General features: G+C 35.4%; 1 protein-coding gene across 4 annotated transcripts in view; it reads left to right on the top strand.

Annotated features, from left to right (window-relative positions):
• The first annotated feature begins 8,137 nt into the window (after positions 1-8,137).
• The window catches only part of SERCA (ATPase sarcoplasmic/endoplasmic reticulum Ca2+ transporting SERCA), a 131,708-nt gene continuing 116,051 nt past the window's right edge, over positions 8,138-23,794 (top strand). For 3 of the 4 annotated variants that reach the window (XM_069813139.1, XM_069813138.1, XM_069813137.1), the window contains exon 1: positions 8,404-8,545. The gene's annotated coding sequence lies outside the window, so the exon portion shown is untranslated. Of the gene's footprint in view, positions 8,546-23,794 lie in introns of all 4 variants that reach the window. The other variant, XR_011329806.1, reaches the window with a different exon arrangement.

The raw sequence follows: 23,794 nt of genomic DNA, 5'->3' as shown, positions 1-23,794 counted from the left end.
AGGTTCATAGAAAATCACGCGCGAAAATTTTCGCGAAAAGAGAACACTCAGGACGTCCTTAAGGCCCGTAACACACTTGAAGAGTTTTCGCTAGCGAGAAATGTGTTGCGAGAAAGAGGCGAAGAGCCTTCCTCCATAACTTGGCGAGTTCTCGCTATCACAAATGACACCTCGCTATGATCATCTGTGCACTGCCTTCATGCAGAAAGCATTTATCTGATTGTAGTAATGACTCGTTGGGAGAAATATTATAGGTTATGTATTTACGTATATTGTCGTACTTAAATAATATATAACCTGTAATATATAATATAATATATATAATATATAACCTGGTATATTGTCGTACTTCACAAATTACGTACGAACCCTATGTTGAACTTTTAGTATTCAGATGATGAGGAAATGGAGTTACATGAACATGTTTTGTTCATGAAAAGAAGAAGTAAACCTAAAATTAAAGCCAGAAATATCTGAAAATCACATTTTATCTTACGAAAATAAGGGCGAGTTTTGGACAGTGGTTTCGATTTGAATGATGATACGTTTAGACGTTATTTTAGGTTCAATGGACCACAGTTTTTTTTTTTTTTTTTTGCCATTCATAATATGATAGAGAATTCTTTGCTATATTCTAATTAAAATTACGTAAACTGTTAAGACATATAGATACATTATTTCAAATGTTTAATTAATACTATTAAATCTCATCAAAATAAAATATAGCCCTATTTATTTTCAGATAATCTGATATTTGTTTCCAGATTTCTTCTTTAAGTTTTGTGTTTTTATAGTTTTCATCCCGTGTATCATATAAATAGGCCTACGGGTGACATCGTACAAGTTCGATAAGTTTCTGACTGCAATTATCAGCCATCTTTCCTCATTTTCAAATAAAAACAATACAATTCATCGCCACCTTTGATATCTTTTTCTACATTCAATAGTCATAAAGAGTATAAATGCCAAACATATTTGATAAATGTGTCAAGAAAATTCGCTGAACTACCGATTACAGCGAGAAACTCGCGCGAGGTTTTTGCCTTGAGCGAGAATCTCGTCCAGTGTGTGGACGTCCATTTGAATCCATGTTATCAATTTTTTAATTTTCTCGCAACACATTTCTCGCTGGCGAAAACTCTGCAAGTGTGTTACGGGCCTAAATGGCTTCCTTTAAGTTCAGACACCATTATACATGGGTCATTCAATAATTAGTGGCAACAATGTTTGTATGTGGCGCTATCAGCGGTAAATGACGCAAGCTGATAACAATGAGAAAGAGGAGCATCTGATGTGTATTATCTGTAAATTTGAAGACAATAATCCCATTTATAAGATATTTTAGTGGGTTTAATTTGTAGACTGTTATCTGTAGTGCTCTAAAATGTTTAGCAAATACGAACAAAGATTCTTCATTAAAATTCAGATTGCAAGAAGCAAGCATTACTGGAAGCTTGTGGTAGAGAAACTTCACCATATCGTACCGTGGCTAGGTGGGCGCATGCATTTCGCAGCTGGAGGGAAGATGTTCATCAAAAACGTGGAGCTGGCAGACCGCAATCGGCAAGTGATGATGTGCATGTGAACGCTGGAAGAACACCGTTGTTGGACTTGTATTGAGCTAGCAAGGGAAGTTGAAATTGCATTCTTCACATACTTAAGAAGAAGTTAAAGATGAGGAAATCTGCGCTCGGTGGATTTCACACAATCTTAAATAGGAAAACTTGTGGCAGAGAGTGAAAACAGCGAGATTGTACTTAGAACGCTACGGACTTGAAGGCGAGCGTTTCCTTCGACGTATCATAACTTTAGATGAAACCTGGGTTCGAGGCCACCAACCAAAATTGAAGAGACAATCAAATGAGTGGCGGCACAATGATTCCCCACGGCCTAAAATGTATCGGCAAGAACAGGATCTACTTAAAGTCATGTTCCTTGTTGCTTATGATTTTGACGGTGTCCTTGTCACTCATTCAGTTCCAGTGGGAAATCATGTGAATGGTGCATATTACAGTTACTTTCTGGAACACCATTTACGACCAAACGTCCAAATCTCCTGAATTCTCATCCTATTGTACTACATGATGGTGCTCGATCTCACATAGCTGTGCCTGTGGTTAATTTACTTCGCAGATGGAACTGGGAAATTCTGGAGCATCCTCCATATTCCCTAGATATGAGCCAACGTGATATTGACCTTTAAGCGAAAATGAAGTTACCACTTATAGGAGTTCGCTTTAGAACCAGACAGGCAATAATTATAGCAGCAGTAGAGCAGTATCTTCAAATATTAGTACAACAAGACGCTGTGGGTGGCATCTGTCGTTTTTCTGAGATGTGGAGGCGGCTTCTTCGTGTTGGAGGAAATTACTTGTGAGCACTGTAACAATGTGACTGTTCCAATAATGTTTTCTTTGTTGGTAATTCAAATGTCGCCACTAATTATTGACTAACCCATTTACCTCACATTGCAGCCACAATAAATTTAAAGATTCTCTGCCTTTTGAAGTGCGCAGCCTATAATCTTTTAAAAGATCAAAGTGATTTTGTAGACCTAGTGAGAAGTCAGCAGGAACAAAAAGTGTTTCAAGAAAAGAAATAAGAAGAAAAATACTATGATGATGATGATGATGATGATGATGATGATGATGATGATATGGAAGAAGAAGAATTTGAAGGAGTTGTTACCTGATTATCAGGTACGATCTTTTCAAATAAAATTGTAGTTAAGCTGTAGATAAAACGTGATTAATAACTTAACATACATATTTAGACTATTCAAGTAAATAATTAAACGTAATATTTAATAACATTCGGGTAATATAAATTTATTTAGGCACTTTAATATTTTTTTTCCGCTAGATTTTAATTCTGGCTCAGCACCGTAAAACAGCAGATCCACGTCGATTGTCAGATTCATGAATACACCCCCATCGATGGATTATTTGCAATCCACCGTCGATCGTCAGATACAATATGAATACACCTCATCGACAGATGAAGATTGCATCCACCATCGATCTTCAGACATGAATACACCTCATCAATACTGAAGATTGCACTTATCGTTGACTGTCATATATAAATGCACAGCTTCGATGGATTATGATTGCATTCACCGTCGATCGTTATATAGAAGAATACACTTCACTCATGGATGAAGATTGCACCCAGAGTCGAACGTCAGACACATGATGGGTTATGATTGCATTCACCGTCGATCGTGTGAAACCATATAAATCGTAAGCAGCAAGGAACTGAGATCTCACGATAGAATTCGCACGTGACGTACTTCATGTGACGTGCTGAAAACTGATAAGATGAGCGATAAGATGCCTTCTGTAATTTTACTGATTTATCTGTCCTTCCAATAGTGATATAAAAACCTTGGAGATTGAAAAATCTTCCTCAAAATTCTCACTAAGACAGGATAAGAATTGATTAAAAGAAATGATGAAGACTGCGTAACTTCAGTTCCTGATGTCCCCCTACCGATAAGACTCTAGAATTCGTGAAAGAAGGAGTGTGGCAGAATATCGTTCAGTTACTGTGTTTCAAAAGTCTAGCAGTACATAGAATTGTGCAAAATGGAAGAAACATTATTCGAGAGAATTACATATATTTTATTTTAAAAATACAATAAAATCTAAATTTTCATACACAGACAGGCCTAATGAAATATTTTATTTAAAAACTGAAAATTATAAATAAGTAAATAAATAAATGATGATGTCACATTTATATTTCGTTCTGCGTGTGCAGGTAACTACATAGCCATATTCAATTATTTTATTATTTTATGATGCTAAACAACAACCATTTGAATGTGACTAATTTTGCCAGGACTTGTACATAACGATACACCATCCGTAAATCTAAATAATAATAATAATAATAATAATAATAATAATAATAATAAATCATTATTTAAAATATATTTACGACAAAATATAGGCTAATAATGCATTATTAATTCAATTTGTCTCATTTATGAATTATATTTATCTTCTAACGGCGATCTAACATTAAAAATTAACTAAAATAAGATTTTTATATCATATTTTGTTATTGTGTCAAATTACAACAATATCAAGAAAATACTAAGAAATCTGTTCAGAAATTTTGAGTGAACAGTGCAAAAAGTATATTTTGTTTTATAGGCACTAATGTAATAACTGATTTTTGTTTAATTTGACATTGAATCTTCAAAAATGCCATTTTAATGTTGTCTTTTAATTTGGTTCTACAATTTTCGTTAAAGGCGGTTTTGGTCTCTTTTTAGGTCACGAATCTTTTCGGTCATACAACATTACGGCCAGTAAGATATTTCGGTCAGTATGACATTACGGTACAACGATACTCTGGTAATGCGACGTTTCGGTATCACGGATATAATGATCATCAGATTGTGTTGACTGTATCGTAGCAGTTTGCATCATTCGATTGTATTGTTTGTATCCTAGCAATGTACGTCATTCGTATTCGGTTTAGAATCGCTACAATTCTTTTTCAGTCACTACTTTCACAAAATCCTAAGTTATAACTAAATTTACTATAGTGAAAGTGACATAAATAATTCAGTCCACTAAGAACAAACGAATGCTTGTGTCAAATGAATTCTGTTACCAATTTCACACGTGCAACAAACAGAAAACCCGTCGTTACTGTCGATCTGAGGACAGGAAACATGACAATGAATAAGATATTACAAGGCTCCTTGTAGGAGAGAGGAATGTGACAAGTCCTGAACAAGAAGTAGGCCTATATTAACAACCAGGAGCTGTAGTGCAAAGATATGAAGAGTATAAAGATGGCGGATAGATGGATATTTACCTAACTGCTGTAGCATACACATTGAAATTCAATCCAAGCGAGAACATTGAAGAAACTCATAGTGAAGACGATCACAAATAGCTTTTGTTCATGCAATAAAAATTCTATGTATTCATATCACAAAAATAAAATGCAGTACGAAAAGTCTTCTTTCATTCTGAACGAAGAAATGAGTTACTGATGAATGACCGAAAAATCGTTACTCAAATGTAGGGTAAGGTTGCCTAATTCCATGACATATTTAATAAAGTCTATATTTATGCCAAAATTGTTCTAACATTTTTCAAATAACACCTAAATGACGTTATTTGGGCATTTAGTTAGGGGCCTACAGTTTTTACAACGTTCAGTGTCAACAGTTTCACAAGTTTGATATATAATATATGATTCTTCATTGTTATACCGTGGCTCCTAAATCCGTGACAGGGATCCAAATTCCGTGATAGTGATTTCCTAAATCCGTGAGTGATATCTTAATTCCGTGACACTAAAATAATCCTCATTAACTGCTCAGAAAACAAAAGCGTATTTGGAAAAACACATTATTCATGGTAAATTGTTTTAATATGGATTAAGCAAGAAATTACAACATAGAAAAAAGGCCTAAGTGACAAATTTCATAGAAAATATACTTGTGTAACTACAGGAATACATATTACATTTTAATATATTATGAACAAAATAAACTGAAAGTTAAATTCAATACAAAATTAAATTGGAATAAATTGAATTATAACACAATTATTTCTCATTATTTATATTCCTAACAACATCAGTAATTAAGTTAAATATATGCCCTATTATTTTATTATAATTATAATTGATGTTTTCTATAAATTATTTCTGTTATTATTTCCAGGAACTGTTTTCTTTAATAGACATTAATTTTCACAATTTAGCGTTGGCATCACTGGTCGAGTGAGCCAGGAAGGAGAAATATGAAAATAAATCCGAAAATGGGAAAGCTCCTGCAGCATTGTTATTGTTTCATAATGTTTAAATAATCATACACATTGATTCAGCCGACTATAATCTACAGTAATATATCACTTTTATCATGCTATATTAATTCTTATCTCAAATATAAAATGTTTCTTCAGGAGCGGTCACAAGAGAAAGAAAAACTTACTGGTCAACCACCTTTTCTGAACAAAAGCTTCTGCACTCGACTGTTTCTATTCAAAAGGCGGGTAGTCAATAGAATTGAAAAGAAGACACCTCCTGGCATCTGTTAGGTATTTCAAAAACTTAAAAGTCAGAGACCACAACTCCAGGGCAGTCAATTGAAATTTTATCACGGGATTAGGGGTTTCACGGAATTAGGCACCTTTACTCTACTGAATGACCTAAAAATTCTGACCAATATCCAGTGACCGAAATATAACTTTGGGCGAAGAAACGTGACTCAAATGTCCGAGACCAATGTATTTTTGACCCATACATACACTGACCGAAAAACAGTGACCAAGATCGCTGCGAATCATAATTTTAATACATATTACTCCGGCCGATAATTCAAACCACAAGCTATTACATTAAACAAGAATGTTGCTTCGGAAAAAAATATGTATCATGTTCCTATCAAGTTCAATTAATGTGACAATGAGTTAATATTTTTGTAATAAATAATTTTCAATTTCATATTCTCAACAATATAAAACAAAGCTCTTCAGATATAACTTAATATGATCTGCCGTTATTCAGTCACACGGTTGCAGTTTGTGTTTTATATTGGTTAAACGAGCGTTGAGTGACTTCTTTTCGATATTGAAAGAAATTTGTATTAATAGTGGGAAATGTCCAGTCTTTGTGCTGAATTTACCTAATTTTTATCTTGCATAAAGCAGGTTGAGATTTGTATGTGGATGGAGGGAGTATCCACAACTCTGTTCATACATTGCTTACCGTACTCTGCCAGGGATGATAATATTCTTTCTGAATTTTTAGAAATTACTTTGCGAATAGTTTGCTTCCCTATGTTTCATTATCACATTTAATCCAATATCGTACTTCTTAGGACAGCAGATATTTAATCTTACTCATATTTTACATATTTTTTTCTGCATTGACAGGCTACTATGTCGATATTACTTACTGATGAGAGAGGCTCTGTATTTTGAGCGATTTTTTAAATAAAAAAAATGTGTGTGTGTGTGTGTGTGTGTGTATCATAAGTATGTATTAGAAGAGTACATAGGCCTATATAAATATACTTTCCTTTTCACTGTTGTAAAACACTTGAACGATTTTTCTTTCCTTTTAAGAATTTTAAATACAGCATTTCGTTTCTGGGCAAAGAAAAAAAGAAGAGGGGGAAGGAAAAAAAAAACTAGTCATTCCCCCATTTTGGAGGAATAACACATAGCACACTGACATAGACTGTTCTGATTTGATATAGTGCAATAACAGAGAAGATCGATGAAATTGGAATGAACTGCCTCACGTCATGAGTGATGCCCTATTGGTATCTTCGGACAGTTAACTAAACAACAACAACAACAACCGCGTCTCTTTCACTGAAAGTATTTCTGTGTCTTATAAGAATAGCACTACAATCCTATTTATGGGCAACCTAAGATGTAGGTCTATAGTCTTAATCAATACTTCAGACATTAAACCAGAAATTTATTTTTAAGGCTAACATGTTTCAGATTAAATTTCGCTCAAGTTATGTTTCAAGGACTGAATGTAACTTACTATAAAAATTATCGATTCTATTAAAGTTGTAACACATTTTTTTAAGTTGAATCTGACGAGAAATAATTATTTTATGGAACAAATTTGCAGTTATAAATTTTCAGTATTAAAGTAAACATATCCAATGCAAAAGGTAATTTACAAACAAGAATATTTTCATGGACATTATGGTTTTAATTTAATACAATGCTCTTCCTTCAAAGAGTAACGTATAAGAAGCTATATATCTCAGAAAAAAAGAAGTTCTTTAAGAACTAGAAATCGGAACTAGGAAGCTCACTCATTCTGGGAAAAAATAAAATAAAACGATACTAATTTGCCCCTTTGGACTAACATTAGTAAGATACTATAATGATGTTGTTTATATTTTAATTGTTTGTAACGTCATCATCGAAAGACGAACACTCCTGGTGCGACGTTGAATACTCACGTTTATTGTGAATATTTTCAATTTGTCGTTATTTATCCGAAAACGTGCATTTGCAAGAAATTGAATACAGTAATGACGAAATAAATTGAATCTCGCAGGTACAAATAGCCGCAGCGATAGCAGTGCTCGCGCTCTCATGTTGGTCTGACGCGCTATCAGAGTCGGCCGGTGCTCGGCGCGAGACTCCCACCTCGGCGATGTTCGGCGCCGCGACGCGACGCATTTCAGCGCCGCGGGAGGAACACCAGGCGGAAGGAAGGGGTTTTGGCAGCTGCTCTAGTGCCCAGTGAGCTAGATCTGGCTGGGGTTCGGCAGTTCTCGAGTTTAGCACCAGGTGGCATTCTACCTGTGGGGCGAAGCTTATTTAAGCGATGGCAAACCGGTAATGGTGCCCCGTTTCGTCCAGCAGCGGAGACGTTACCAATTTTAAAAACAAAACTTTTCGACAATAAATTTTTAAGTATCATGTTAAAAGGGGTATAATATCCAAGGAACTGAAGGGGCCCCTAAGTGATATTAAACTTACTTTTCGTGTGTACTTGAAGAACATATCGAAACTGGGACCATAGTTACAAGTGCAATTTGGTAAGTTTTAGTTGAAGTGCTGCGAAGTGTTAATAGGAGTAGTGTGTGCCATCCATGGAATAGTGCTGCTGCGTGGACTCACTGTGGATTACTCTCCCGCCCTCGCTGTTCGATCCAGTGTGCCGGTGGACTGTCTCGAGCTTTGGACACGCTCTCACTTGTCTTGATCCCTTGTCATGCCGGTAAAATGCTGTCACAGATCAGGAACAGTGAGGAAAGTGAGATACAACTCAAAGTGTTTTTGTTTGCGATTCTGACACCATCTCAGTGGTTGTGCAAGTACGATGTGCCGTGGTATTAGTACGTAGAATTCTCGAAGTGACAGACGGTCGCGAATACAGTGTGTGTTTTTGTTTATATGGTACGTACCACTACTCTCGGTTAGCGAATATACCAAATTCTCCCTTTCGTGTGCTTCCTTTTTAGTATCTCGACTTACGAACATTCCGTCACCTTAACCTTTATTTAATTCACTCTGACGTATAAAGTTTCATAAATTTAGACATCTCAACGTGTAGAATTCAGTCAATGGTCTGCTCTGCAACATTCATTCTTTATTTCACTTACTCTATTTTCAGCACAAGTGGCTTTTCAGATATAAAGCCCTTGCTTTGATATAATGCTGGCTGGCTAACACGTACTCACGGGACGATAACAATGAGGTGATGGAGTGATTGCAGGGGACACAGGAGTACTCCGAAAAAAACTTTGCTCCGAACCGTCTATTTTCACTATACATTTCACTTGCATTTGCTGAGATTTGAACCCAGTTCGCAGTGCAAAGCCATTCGACTAATGATGCACTTCTTGCGTTTTCAAGTATTAAATTACTGCTCATAAGTTATAACGAATACGTAACGAATTAGTCTACCCAAAGCATTAACATATTAATCCACAATTCATAAAAATCCGCTTATTCTTGCAATAGTATATACAACCGTATGGCGAACGCGTTAATCGTATTCTGTCTATTCACCATCGAAGGTGTTCAAGAGTTCGAAACCGACTAAGGAAATTTCTTTGCAACTTGGCTCATTATTATAACTTACTTTTATTCGAAGTTGATTGTATAAATTATGATTCGGATTTGAAAAATTGATTAATTATCTGAAGCTGTGATCTCCATCATATTAAAAAACACTAATGTACGTAACTTACGTAAAATTCTTATGAAATTCCGCTTAGGCAACAAAATATGAAAGAGATGGATGTAACATTGTTGTTTTTGTACCTGAAGATTTGTATTCTATCAATGAATTCAAAAGAAAATATTTAAGAGGCATATTATACGCTGCCAGAAGCAATGATGTTGCATTTAACGACACATTATCTTATAGGGTTACTACATTATTAAGAATATTAGTACCTACTTCAAAGAAAAAGAAAAAACATTGTGACTCATTTCTAGAAAGCATCTTCATTCATACAACATAACTTGAATGTTACGAGTATAATAGATATACTGAAGAAAATGTAGACATCAGGTAAATAGCTATGAGGAATATTTCACGGATTAAAATATAAATGATATCACTATGAAAATTTTCCACATGATCTTCTTAATATATAAAAACAAATGCCTTATTTGAAATTTAGAAATTCCTTGTTTTATTTTCATCACTTATTATTTCTAGAAATACACATGCGTAAAATTGAAATTTAGTTTCAATGTAATTTAGAATGTGGGAAAATATACATTATTGTATTTTAATGTGATATTTTATATAGTCAACACAAATATGTAGTCTTACAACTTTCGGTTATTTTTTATTTGTTCTGGAGGCCTGGCTCGGGACCTCTTATAGTGAGGACGATTGTGGAGTATTGGTGGAATTATTCTGATAATGGTGAGGGAAAACGGGAGAACCCCGAGAAAAGTCCCTCGCGCCCGCTTTGTCCACCACAAATTTTAATGTGATATTTTAGGATGCGAATAATAATATTAACTTGATTATGTCATTCGCATTACATTTTACGTATAAGTGAGTGTTGTAAGTTTCTAAATTACTCATGATTTATTTTTAGTTTACTATTAGTATTACTTAAAAGTCATTCTTCTAGTGAGTGATTAAGACCGTCTTTAAAATGTATGTATAGTACTAGTATTTCTGTTTGTATAATCAATAATAGGTAAAACAAAAAAAAAATCCTTATTCCAACGTGCGTATGAACTCAAATGTTTTCACTTATTTAAATTGTTTTAGTTTATTTTTACAAGTATGTTGTTTGATAGTTTACAGTGTTAAAGTACAAGAAAGTACCAGTAGCATGACTGCAGCTATTAGCTCTAATGCTTAAATACAGAACTGAGTTATGTAACATTGTGTCGTACTTCGAGATAAGGTTCATTTAGACTTTCTTTGACTCTCTCTGGTCGTCGAATTTCATTCCTGAGATGAGAACACCTGGATAGCGGGAATAACTTCTCCCAGTAACACAATGATAGACGAGCATGATGTTTAGCGGAATTGAATTTTGACTTAAGACGAGAAATAGCCCGTAAATATTATCTGTAAATCCCTCATACAGGAATAAACTTTGTGTATAAATTTACGACAGTGAACCCTTCGAGGAAAAATCTATTACTTTCGGTTGATTTGGTCTATGAACTCGGTCCTATTAGCAGGTATGGTAACCATTCGGCTACTTAGAAAGTCTTGGAAGCTTTTTCTTCGAGGATCTGAATGTTGTAAGGTAAAGATAAAGGTTTCCCCTTCATGCGAGAGGAAGTCACTTTGGTACAACGAAGACAGGGCTCCATGCTTTCATTATCTCGGCGCTAGAAAGAGGTGGTGTGGTCGACACCACGCTTCAACCGTCTTTTATCCCCGGGAAAGACACGTTACTCAATTTGTTGAGAGAATGTCGGTGCCGTTTTAGAAGTTTTGGCAAAGAGAAAAATTCCGCCGCCATCTGAGATTGAACCAGTTCCTATTAATTAATAATAATTTTAAGTTAATTTTCTGGTAAATTCACTTCTTTCGGAAAATGAATTTTATTTTAAATTAATTCATCTAATACAATTTATTACCGATATGCGATACTTATTCTTCTAGTCTTGTTTTTCACACTTTTTAATATGATAGTTAAAGAAAACTGACCTAGAAATAGTTATATGTATCGTATATTCGCATAAAGTGGCAAGTATCCAATGTAAAAAAGTAAAGTATTTAGAAGTTTTCCCTTATAGTATGTAGAGGCTTTCAAACATTATACATTAGTTTTATTTGGAGAGGATGACTTGAAGACTTGTCTACTTAGATGACCGTAGACAATATGTTGTTGAAAACACTGAAGAAGGACTTCGTTTCTAAAGTTGATTAAATGTAATACCATTAGATATTATGTACTAAATGTACCATATTGTCACACTCACTAGGTATCGTCTCCAAATCTAACGATTCCAGAGATTACTTCTTGTTCCACAGAATGTTCGTTATTAAAATGCCATGAATATGATTTTTGAGACAGATGATACGTTAGCTTTCTATACCGGTAATAAAGGTTATTGTAAATTATGGGAAAATGTTAGAATACTAGCAGATGAAATAGGAAGAGTCGGAGGAAACTGGCCACAAGAGCGTTTGTCTTCCACAAATTTTATTTCAACTTGCCGAGATCTGAACTCTGGTTAGCTAACAGTGCACCTAATGCGAATTTGCTAACTGAATATTTTTATATAGGCTACAATAAATTATGAAAATGAAATTTTCACATCTCTATAACGATAAAATGCGTGATAAAGGAACAATATGTAATTATAACTGAATAATTACTATGTTTACTATTACTACTACTACTACTACTACTACTACTACTACTACTACTACTACTACTACTACTAAAATAATAATAATAATAATAATAATAATAATAGTAATAATAATAATAATCTAAATATATAATGGAGTGAGATGTTCATACAATTTTCCTAAATATGAATGTAAATCAGGTATTCGGTTAGAGGCTAATAATTACATATCTTCACCAATTTGTTTCCACATGTGAACCTATGAATGCAAAAAGCTAACTAATCCCCTCATTAAAAAATATGCAGGAAATATCTCAAATGCGAAGACGGAACTTGGTTAGAAAAACTCTGATAGAATGTCACCCATTACGAAACAACAAATCCTTTCCTGTACGTGATTTTTCAGTATTTCTAGTGATATTTGCGCAATTGATATTTTTAGTAATATATAAAGAACATTCTATTGCCATATATCAACTGTAGGCTTCCATTATTTCAGCTGTGTTCCATAAACAAACCTCAAATTGTTATTTTATTATATTAGCACATATGATACGTTTTAAAAAATTTAGTTATGTTATTTGTTTATATTAGATTACTTTATGTTCTGGTATGCGTTCATACCTCTTCAGTGGAAACATTAAAAACTCGAAGGCTTCGTCCAGTTTAGAGTAATAAAATCGTGGTTGCTTATTGCTTTTGTTTAGTTCTTAAATGCGCTTTGTTATGACTGTAATTCAATGTTTAACTTTGTTTGTGTATTATAATTAAATATTGCTTCTACGCTTGTTGCTTCAAATTTTAAAAATATAAAATATGTATTTTCTGATAGACTATTATACCTTTTTACATTGGTGCTCGAGAGCTCTGTGAAAGAAGACGTGCCTGTTAAATATATATGTGACATAGCTATGCTCAGTGAATCAGTGCATGAATACCATAGACTAATATTTGTTGCATCTGTCGTCCATCACAGAATCCGTGTTCATAACAGAGTACCAATAGAACTTTGCTCACTTTTTTCATTTCATGGATAATAGTGAATGAATAAGTGGTCCGATTGTGGTAGGAGAAACAGAAGTACCCGAGAAAACCCGCTTCAAAATCGCCGCTGTCCATTATATTTTCCACTTAATTTATTTGGAACTTATCCAGTATTTTAAATTGATTGAAGTTAATGTCACTGTTTAGTTGTTCAAAAAGACTGAGTAAACAGGATTTTAGTTAAGTTTTGCAAATAGCCTACTGTTAGTTATAATGGTGCGTCTGGGAAACATTTTGATAACGATTTCAGATATCGTATTTCAGTAAGTAATTAATAAAAGCTCAATACGGATTCAAAGATTGCAAGATTACCATATAACAATATAGCTACCGTCATGTATGGAACAAAGAACGCTCATATTTCCGATAAGCAAGACTAGAGTTTAACCAGAGCGTAAAAATATTACGTGAATCTTCAAATGATGTAATTATGCATTCGAGCGTTCAGAAGTATGAAGTAATAAGATGGCCTACTGATTATTATTCGCTGCGCACTGTAAACCCCTCCCTTGTTGATCCAGCTTTGAGAGAACACTTCCTTTATTTGGCATGGTCTATATTAGTGTATTCGGGTAAAGGGGGTGAGCAAACATTCGAGATCTCATTGGCCAGGTTTCGCGAATTTGTCATCCTTGAAGCACAGGGGAAGTACAGCACAGAGCTCATCCTTGTCTCCTCCCCCCTCCCAACTTCTCTTGTCCAACCCACTGCTTCAATCTTACCTTTTCTTGGCCCATAGCGATATCTTAGCCTGCTGCTCGCTAACTCTTGCCAAAATAATTAAGAAAGTCATCCCCGACGTGCTAAAAGTGTCCGCTGCAGAGCCTCTCGACCGAGTACAAGCATTTGGCAGCGGCCTTGCTGCCCGGGCCAACCCGAGTTCGAAAGGACTAACCTTAGCTCAGCTGCTGTGTAATTTAGGCAACAAAAGTAAGACACAGAATCAACTGTGTATTTTTGTTTGCCCTGGATAATCCTGTTACATCATATGCATGTAAACTTGGTAAATGAGCAAATGGTTAGAAAGGTGTTAAAATAAATTCCACTTTCTTTCTTGCTATATTGTTTACAGTCATGAAATACCCCTAGTGTAAGTTCAAATCAAGCTTTTCTCGATATATGATATATTTATAGACGGCAAAATGGAGGAACTCCCACAATGTGCAGTCATCACGTCGCAGAGCCTCGACGTAACAATATGACGCGACACTGTCAATGAACAAATTCCATGCCATACAGCTTATAAGATTCAAATCTACGATCATAAACTTCATGCAACAATAAATGACTTGAGAGAATATTAGAACAAAAATTATGCTTTCTTCATTTATTTTTCTTTCTTATATTGCATAGCGCTTACAGTCCTTAAAGGACCTTGGTCTAATTGTATATCTAGACGTTTTCTTGCTTCATAAACTTTATTTATTTATTTATTTATTTATTTATTTATTTATTTATTTATTTATTTATTTATTTATTTATTTATTTATTTATTTATTTATTTCCTTTAGGAAGCCTTGGTTAAATATTTATTTTCCAAAATCTGACACATTTTAGACGTACTGCTATGACATAAGTCAGAACGACGCCGAATCCGCCCTAAGACAGCAGAGAACATCACACTGACAACGGTCAAACTTTTACACTCTATGCTAGATTCAAACTGATGACGGTAGCCTTGAAACTGCTCCTTGCAGCTGCGCATACAGTTACTGACATAACCACTCAGCGGCTCCAAATTAAATAGCACAAAACTTTCACAGTCGTCTTCTCATTCTTGCATATATCTTTGTCGCAATTAAAAATGACTAAAATAACAGCAGAATCGAGCAAATTTACTCTGAGAAGCTGATGAACTGCAGTTGCGTGTAAAATTTGTCAGTTAATAATATAGTGTTTTATTCGAAAGGCAAATTTCTCAAAAGGATCGCAGTAAGTTTCTGCCTTCAATTTTATTCATTATTTTGTGTGTGTTCTACCTTAACCTAACACTCAGTCGTCGGTAAGAAATTCAGATATCGCTCTTAGTAGCAGATCAGTGCTAGAGCTGGTAAAGCTGCATCTACACGGTTCAATTTTTCATGCGCGTATGCATGCAATCTGGGGAGAATATTGAAAGAATCAAGGTGAAAATGCACGTTCAATTAAGATGCATATGTGTGTGTGTTAATTACTTAATATTAAATATCGATCCAATACTTAGGCATACTTAATTCTCAAAATTGTGGTTGAATACTCCATAGGCACTCGTATTTGCTACAATCTTCACTAAAACTAATCGTACTTGCCGCCATTTTCAGCTTAAAAGGTTCAACATCACCAAACAAAACAATTTTCAGTTTATTCGTGGCCTCCTAGAACAATCAGCTGCTCGCTACATGCTGCTGTTGAACGATATAACGCATAATACCCACCGGCGATAGGTAGCTTCCAATTGCTGCATGCGTTCTCATTTTAGTGGAAAAAGGCATGCATCATTGAATGTGTTTCGTTCAATCTTGCATGCATTGCTTGAATGTGTAAAGTTGAAAGAAAAATTGAACCGTATAGATAAAGGTACACCTACACGGTTCAATTTTTCATGTGTTTAAACATGCAATCTGGGTAGAATATGAAAAGAATGAAGTTGAAAACGAACGTTCAATTAAGATGCATGCAAATTTTGTGTCTACACGGTACCCCGTGTTGAACGTCATCATGTATTTATTTGTTTATTTATTTATTAATATTAAATATCAATCCAATACTTAGGCCTATTTGATTCGCAAAATTGTGGTTGAACACTCCATAGGCACTCGTATTTGCTATAATCTTCAATAAAGCTAATCATACTTGCCGCCATTTTCAATTTAAAATGTCCATCACCAAACAAAAGAATTTTCAGTTTATTCCAGTATAGAGCTCACTGGTTTATTCACGGCCACGTGAAAACAACCAGCTGCTCGCTACATGCTACTGTTGAACGAAATACGCACAAGATACTAAACGGGGATGGATAGTTTTCAATTGCCGCATACGCTCTCATTTTTAATGAAAAAAAGCATGCACACTTGAATGCGTTTCGTTCACTCTTGCATGCATTGCTTGAATGAGTAGAAGTTGAAACAAAAGTTGAACCGTGCACCTTTAAGGTGCATCTACACGGTTCAACTTTTCTTTCAACTTTTACGCATTCAAGTAATGCATACAATAGTGCTCGAAACGCATTCAATTGAGCATGCCTAATTGGACTAAAAATGATAAGCATGAGGGAATTGAAAGCTACCCATCGCCGATGGGTATTTTGTGCGTTTTTCGTTCAACATTATATATAGCAAGCAGTTTATTGTTCTAGGTGGCCATTGTCTAGGTAGCCATGAGCAAACTAAAATTTTGTTTCCTTGAACACTTCTAGAATTAAAGTAAAAGTATAAATGAAGGCCCTACCGTGAAAGAATTACAGACACTTATTAAGAATATCATAGTACAGGTAAATAAGGTTATTTACAAGAAGTCGTCGCTGAACGATTCTCATTATTTCCAGGTTAGTTGAATCAACTCATCTAGTGAACGATATAAATCTTTAAAATACTAGGTGTCTCTCTCCCTTGTTACTTGTGAGCCATCCCAAACCCCGACCTCCACCACTAAGAGCGCCGGTTCTTATATACCTGTCAGTCAAGGCCTTCTGACAAATAAAAGCAATTGACAATAGATATCTCAGTCATGACAACCTCATAAAATATCCTATCAATTGAATAATCGATCTTGCTACGTACAACATAATTATATTATATTATTACCCATTTCAGCGAGCACTGACGACCACTGCAAAATACGATAATTTGGTCCAGGAAGCATTGTCTTTTGGCACAAGGATGATTTATGTAACATGTTTCTAAATTATTAGTCTTTTAAATACCGGTACATTCTTTAATAAATCACTGAAAAACAAATGTAAATATAGGAAGTGGAGTGAGTACGAAATTATTATTATTTTTTGGCGCATCATTTTTACGTAAATAACGAAAAAAAAAAGGGATTATTAGAAAGTACGTACACTGCGTTTGTCAAATACGCATCACCATGCTTTCGAAAAGGCACTTTTAAGTGCCCGACACCCCGCTTTTTTTCATCATGTGCTACAAGTCAGATCATCATCGGGGCTTGCAGCCCCGACACCCCGCTTTTTTCATCATGTGCTACATGTCGGATCATCATCGGGGCTTGCAGCCCCGACACCCCGCTTTTTTCATCATGTGCTACAAGTCAGATCATCATCGGGGCTTGCAGCCCCGATACCCAGCTTTTTTCATCATGTGCTACATGTCGGATCATCATCGGGGCTTGGAGCCCCGATACCCTGCTTTTTACATCATGTGCTACACGTAGGATCATCATCAGGGCTTGCAGCCCCAATACCCCGCTTGTTACGTGCAAAACAATTATATTATATTATTACCCATTTCAGCGAGTACTGACGACCACTGCAAAATACGATAATTTGGTCCAGGAAGCATTGTCTTTTGGCACAAGGATGATTTATGTAACATGTTTCTAAATTATTAGTCTTTTAAATACCGGTACATTCTTTAATAAATCACTGGAAAACAAATGTAAATATAGGAAGTGGAGTGAGTACGAAATTATTATTTTTTGGCGCATCATTTTTACGTAAATAACGAAAAATAAAAAGGGATTATTAGAAAGTACGTACACTGCGTTTGTCAAATGCGCATCACCATGCTTTCGAAAAGGCACTTTTAAGTGCCCGACACCCCGCTTTTTTTCATCATGTGCTACAAGTCAGATCATCATCGGGGCTTGCAGCCCCGATACCCCACTTTTTTCATCATGTGCTACATGTCGGATCATCATCGGGGCTTGCAGCCCCGATACCCCGCTTTTTACATCATGTGCTACAAGTCAGATCATCATCGGGGCTTGCAGCCCCGATACCCCGCTTTTTTCATCATGTGCTACATGTCGGATCATCATCGGGGCTTGGAGCCCCGATACCCTGCTTTTTACATCATGTGCTACACGTCGGATCATCATCGAGGCTTGTAGCCCCGATACCCCGCTTTTTACATCATGTGCTACACGTAGGATCATCATCAGGGCTTCCAGCCCCAATACCCCGCTTGCTACGTGCAAAACAATTATATTATATTATTACCCATTTCAGCGAATACTGACGACCACTGCAAAATACGATAATTTGGTCCAGGGAGCATTCTCTTATGGCACAAGGATGATTTATGTAACATGTTTCTAAATGCTACGTACAACATAATTATATTATTATATTATTACCCATTTCAGCGAGTACTGACGACCACTGCAAAATACGACAGTTTGGTCCAGGGAGCATTCTCTTTTGGCACAAGGATGATTTATGTAACATGTTTCTAAATTAGTCTTTTAAATACCGGTACATTCTTTAATAAATCACTGAAAAACAAATGTGAATACATAGGATGTGGAGTGAGTACGAAATTATTATTTTTTATTTTTTGGCGAATCATTTTTACGTAAATAACGACAAATAAAAACTAACATGCCACATAACATTATTTTAAGAAATACAGGAAACAAGCATGAATAATATTCACCATTCTTAATGATCTTGGGATAGAAAAAAAGTATGGAATAGAAATTACATACAAATGTGCATGTAATAAACAATAAGCAAACCATCTTCGATTAATAATTCCAAAACAACGTGAATATAGCGTGGATTGTGTAGGAAAATAATTTCTTATAAGTTGCTCCCAATGTGCATCATTGTTAACTTATGAAAACAAATGAAAATTAACATGGCATATAAACACTATTTGAAGAAAGATAGGAGATATTAAGTAATATTCATCGTTCTTAATGATCTTCGGATGGAAAATAACAATGAAATATGTATAAAATAGAAATTACATACAGGTGAGCATATAAAAAACAGTAAGTAGAATTATTTATTTGATTAATAAGCTTAAATTACTCCAGGTTTAGTGTGTTGTGTAACAATAGACAATGGAATCGTTCACAGAAGTGAACTATAAATGTTGTGAATCGTTCAGTGCATCCATCTTGTTGTGTAACAATACCCTAGAAGTGAACTATAAACGATGTGAATCGTTCAGCGACGACTTCTTACAAATAACCGTAAATAATAATTAGGCCTACATGGAAAAAAAAACTGCTATAATCTAGGTCTAAACCCCAACTATTATGCATTAAACGCAATGTGCACGATACAAAATATAACACAACCAAAAAGTTTTAGGCCTATATAAATATAGGCCCTAATATGAAAGAATTACAGACACTCGTTAAGGATATCGTAATGGTAATTTGAGGTAGATCTAGGCCAATTTGTTTAATTTTCTGCATTTGGAACAAACGTCATTACATAATATTATCGTATTTCAATTCATTCCGATGAGTTTATTAATAAGCATCCAGTGTACACACATATTATGAAATATTATCGTAATTTCTCTCGTGCTCAGTGCTTTTCTTCTGGAGAAAAAGTGGTGGATCTCTGTGTAGAATATATTATAGCGGAAGGGAGATGATTATTCTTCAGCACATGGAAATTTTGTCGTTTTTAACCTCCTTTCCGTCCAACTTTAAAACTTTCAAAACGTAAGCGGAGTTCAAAGAAAAACAATGTTAAAAACATAATTAATTATTAATACGTTTTTCGGCCATTCTAATGCGTTCCTCCAGAAAGAAAAAGAACTGATCGTGCTCAAGAACTAGCCATATTGTACAGTAATCTCCCCCTATTCCATTTTGCGACTCAAGTAGGCCTAAGTATTGGGTTGGTATTTAATAATTATATATATATATATATATATATATATATATATATATATATATATATATATATATATCTGTGTGTGTGTGTGTGTGTGTGTAGTGAAGGTGACGTTCAACACGATGCACCGTGTAGACACAAAATATGTATGCATCTTAATTGAACTCTCATTTTCAACTTCATTCTTTCAATATTCTCCCCAGATTGCATGCTTAAAAGCATAGAAGTTGAACCGTGTAGATGCACCTTTACTCTCATTCGCGTGCTCAATTTTGGCGTTGAGTAAAATGATAATTACTATAGTGGACAAGATCGGAGGATGACGGGTTATTCACAGAGGTCTCTCATTTAATTGAACTTCACAAATTTCATTATACCAACATCACTATTCCATCCCGCCTTTCCCATAATTTCAGATCATCTCGCTTAATAAAAATGGTACGTACACCTATATCAATTGGAACACCTAGGACGAGACCCAATTTTTTGTCCCAATTTGTCCCTTAGTAGATTAGTAACTGTGAAGACTAGGAAACTATCCACAACATCATGTGCAGAAAATTCCTGACTGAACGTTTATAATTTGGACTACTATTTGCACTCTTCTGAATAACATTATTTTGTAGTAAGAACGGGTAGCTCATTTATTAGAGCAACTCGCTACGGGCTGAAGTCCCGGTTGGTGGCGGGCTTTTCGTTGCCAAACTTCCAGAACTGTCTTGGGGTTAGGCTTGCCAACTCCTGAACATAGGATTCCGGAAGATTTCTTAGATATTCCTTATCAGGGCTTTAACTAGAGGAAACTTGGATGGACACGTTCCTCCCATCTTTTCCCGTTGCCTCACTTCTTAACTTTTAAAATTTTCCTTTCATATAAATGTAATTGACATACTATAATAGGCCTATTACGTAACTTTGTATGTTACCTATTATTAAATTTAGGCCTGTTAAATTATAATTTCTATTACCGTAACTCAGTTTATTGCTAATGTTCTAGGGTGGAGAAATGTTACATCAAGTAACAAACGGCTGTTAGATTCTTTCCATCTTTACTGTTACGCAATAATGACCTTGACATTGAGGGAAAGCATTATGTAAAGATACAATCCTTTTAACTTCTGCATCTCGAACAGAGGAACTTAAAATTAATTAATGAAAAATGGAAACACCTGGTAACTGTACGTAGGTCTATATGAAAAATAAATTATCCAAAGCATGCATAACTACCATAATGTCAGCTTATAATAATACTACGGAATCAAAGATAATATAGTAAAGGTGGCAAAATTACTGAAAATCAATAATTGTTAGGCTACTTTTTTTCTGCGGATGTTTCTGGCTAGTTTGTGGTGTCCGGGTTCTTCTGATTCCTCTTGAATTTGTACTTTGCCTCACTCCTTGCTGCATGTAAAAGTTTCGGGTTTTTAAATATACTGTCATAGAATTCACTGCACGTCATGCGATAATTAAGGCATTCTTGAAGTTCAGTCCTTAGCAGTTCTGTGTTCATTTTTCGTCTTTCTTTAGTAAATGTTTGACTTATTACAATAAATTGTCGTTCACAAGTTGCATTGGAAACTGCAACTGATAGCACAAATGACACTAATTTCTTTAGTTCACTTCCGCAGTTTTTGTCCTCTTTTTCAACCTTATTAAAAAATGCCACCCAACGCATAACAACTCTGTCATTCTTACTACACAAGGATGTCTGCACTTCTCTCATAAGATAAAAATCATTCCATTGAATAGGTTATTTTGAAGTTAGAATCCCCATCAGCTTGAAATTAGAATAAATTATCAAAATCATACCACTTGTCTAAATATGGCAGGCATTTCCCCATACTTCTGTTACAGACTTCCGTTTCTTGTTGTTCCATATTCTTCATTCTGTTCATAACTACCTTCCCATAATATTTGTCATCTCTCCTGTCTACGATTTTCTTTCTCAACTTTGACATTACTTCATGAAGTTCTGTACCGGTACTGGAAATAACTTAGTGCTTTATGGAAAATCTGCATGATGTTTAGGAGAAACAGATACACAATTTGAGAAAAGAAATCTTCTTCTTCGTCTTTAAAAGCTTCCAAATGATCTTCGAGCACTCGTCTTCTCCTTGTGACAGAAAATATGATCCTAGTGCTGGCCAGCTTAAGAGAAGGCGTTCGAGGTCGGGCAAAAGAGACAACCATCTGGTTGGAACATGTCTTAACACTTCTCTATATTCTAGGTTGACAAATTCGAAAAATGACCTCTTTCGTTCTTTTGGCGTATGCTGAAAACTCACTAAATACCTTTAACACAAGAAGCTCCATATCAGAACTAAAACTTCTCATTGCATACCGGTACTTGACACAGTTGTGTAATATGTGACAATAGCACATTTCAATTTCTTTGCGAGTCCCACATTCTGCTTCAAACACACTCTTTTTTATTAACCAATCCTATGAACTTTTCCACGCATCATTAAGCGTACTATAATATTCCTTGTTCTTTTCTTTCGATCCCGGACTAGCCATGACAATAATTAACTTGCTTCCACTCTCGCAGGCTGCCATTTTGGAAGGTTTGGCAAGCCTACCAACCTCTTGCATTCTAACAGCCGAAGCAGAGCAAGCCAACGTTAATTCGTTTGGGGAATAAAAATAGAAAGCGAAGTTGACAATTCCGGGAGATTTCAGATTTCTTTCAGTAGACGGGAGATTGCATTTGATTCCGGAAGACTCCCGGCCATTCCGGGAGGGTTGGCAAGCCTATTGGGGTCCACTCAGCTTTCTGTCATATTGAGTATCGGGTCTCACCCATGGGATAAAAATGTGATCCGAGAGTGACGCTGACCACATGACTAATCCAGTGCCGAGGTCATGAAAGCATGTAGATCAACTCCGTTCTTCCCATGAGTCTTCATAGAATCTAAAGGTGATACCTTTCAAATGGAAAAATTTTATGTTGATTAAAGCGGGATGCAACTGTGATTTATACGCAAATCACATTATACAACATTTTGAAATGAAGAGTTATTTATCAGACAAAATCTTTTGAGGCCTAGTTTTAGTAAGGATAAGAATAAAGCGGCCGTCACGTACTTCGCTTATGAGAAAATGTATTTGTACTTCGCGGTTGTAGCTCACGTATGTCATTATCACGTGGCCCATTCAGCCAATCGATTTACTCCACATGAACTAATACCCATTCGGATCTTTCATCATATTATTTATTCCACATGACAAAAACGTGTTAGGCATACAACGTTTCAGATTGTGTAAGTTGTAAGTATTGGCAGTACGAAATTACAATATAAAACAAATCAATTAGAACGTTCGCTTTTACGTTATGAATAATTAACTTTGATCAACAACTTGTTTCTTTGACTATAGTACGAAAAACTATCGCATAGTGTCGCTGGGAACCGAAGTTTCGTAGGCCTACGGGTAGAAGGGTCAGAAGCGAGTTCGTGTAAAATCATGTCCGCGTTGAATAGGTGTTTTCGTCTATTTGTAATGTGTAGTGTATGATAAATTGTTGTTAGTCTTTGTTGCATTGTGTGTAAATAAAATTTGGAGGCGTGGTGTTGTGTATAGTTTTGTTCTGTAAGTTCGACTTGGTATTTGCGATACGTCTTCCAGTTATATCGCATGCCAAGAAGCTTGCACGGTGAGT

This window comes from Periplaneta americana, chromosome 16, assembly GCF_040183065.1.
Source record: "Periplaneta americana isolate PAMFEO1 chromosome 16, P.americana_PAMFEO1_priV1, whole genome shotgun sequence".
NCBI classification, from domain to species: Eukaryota; Metazoa; Arthropoda; class Insecta; order Blattodea; family Blattidae; genus Periplaneta; species Periplaneta americana.
The sequence above is the reverse complement of the archived record's forward strand: the minus strand, read 5'-3'. Positions and strand labels throughout refer to the sequence as shown.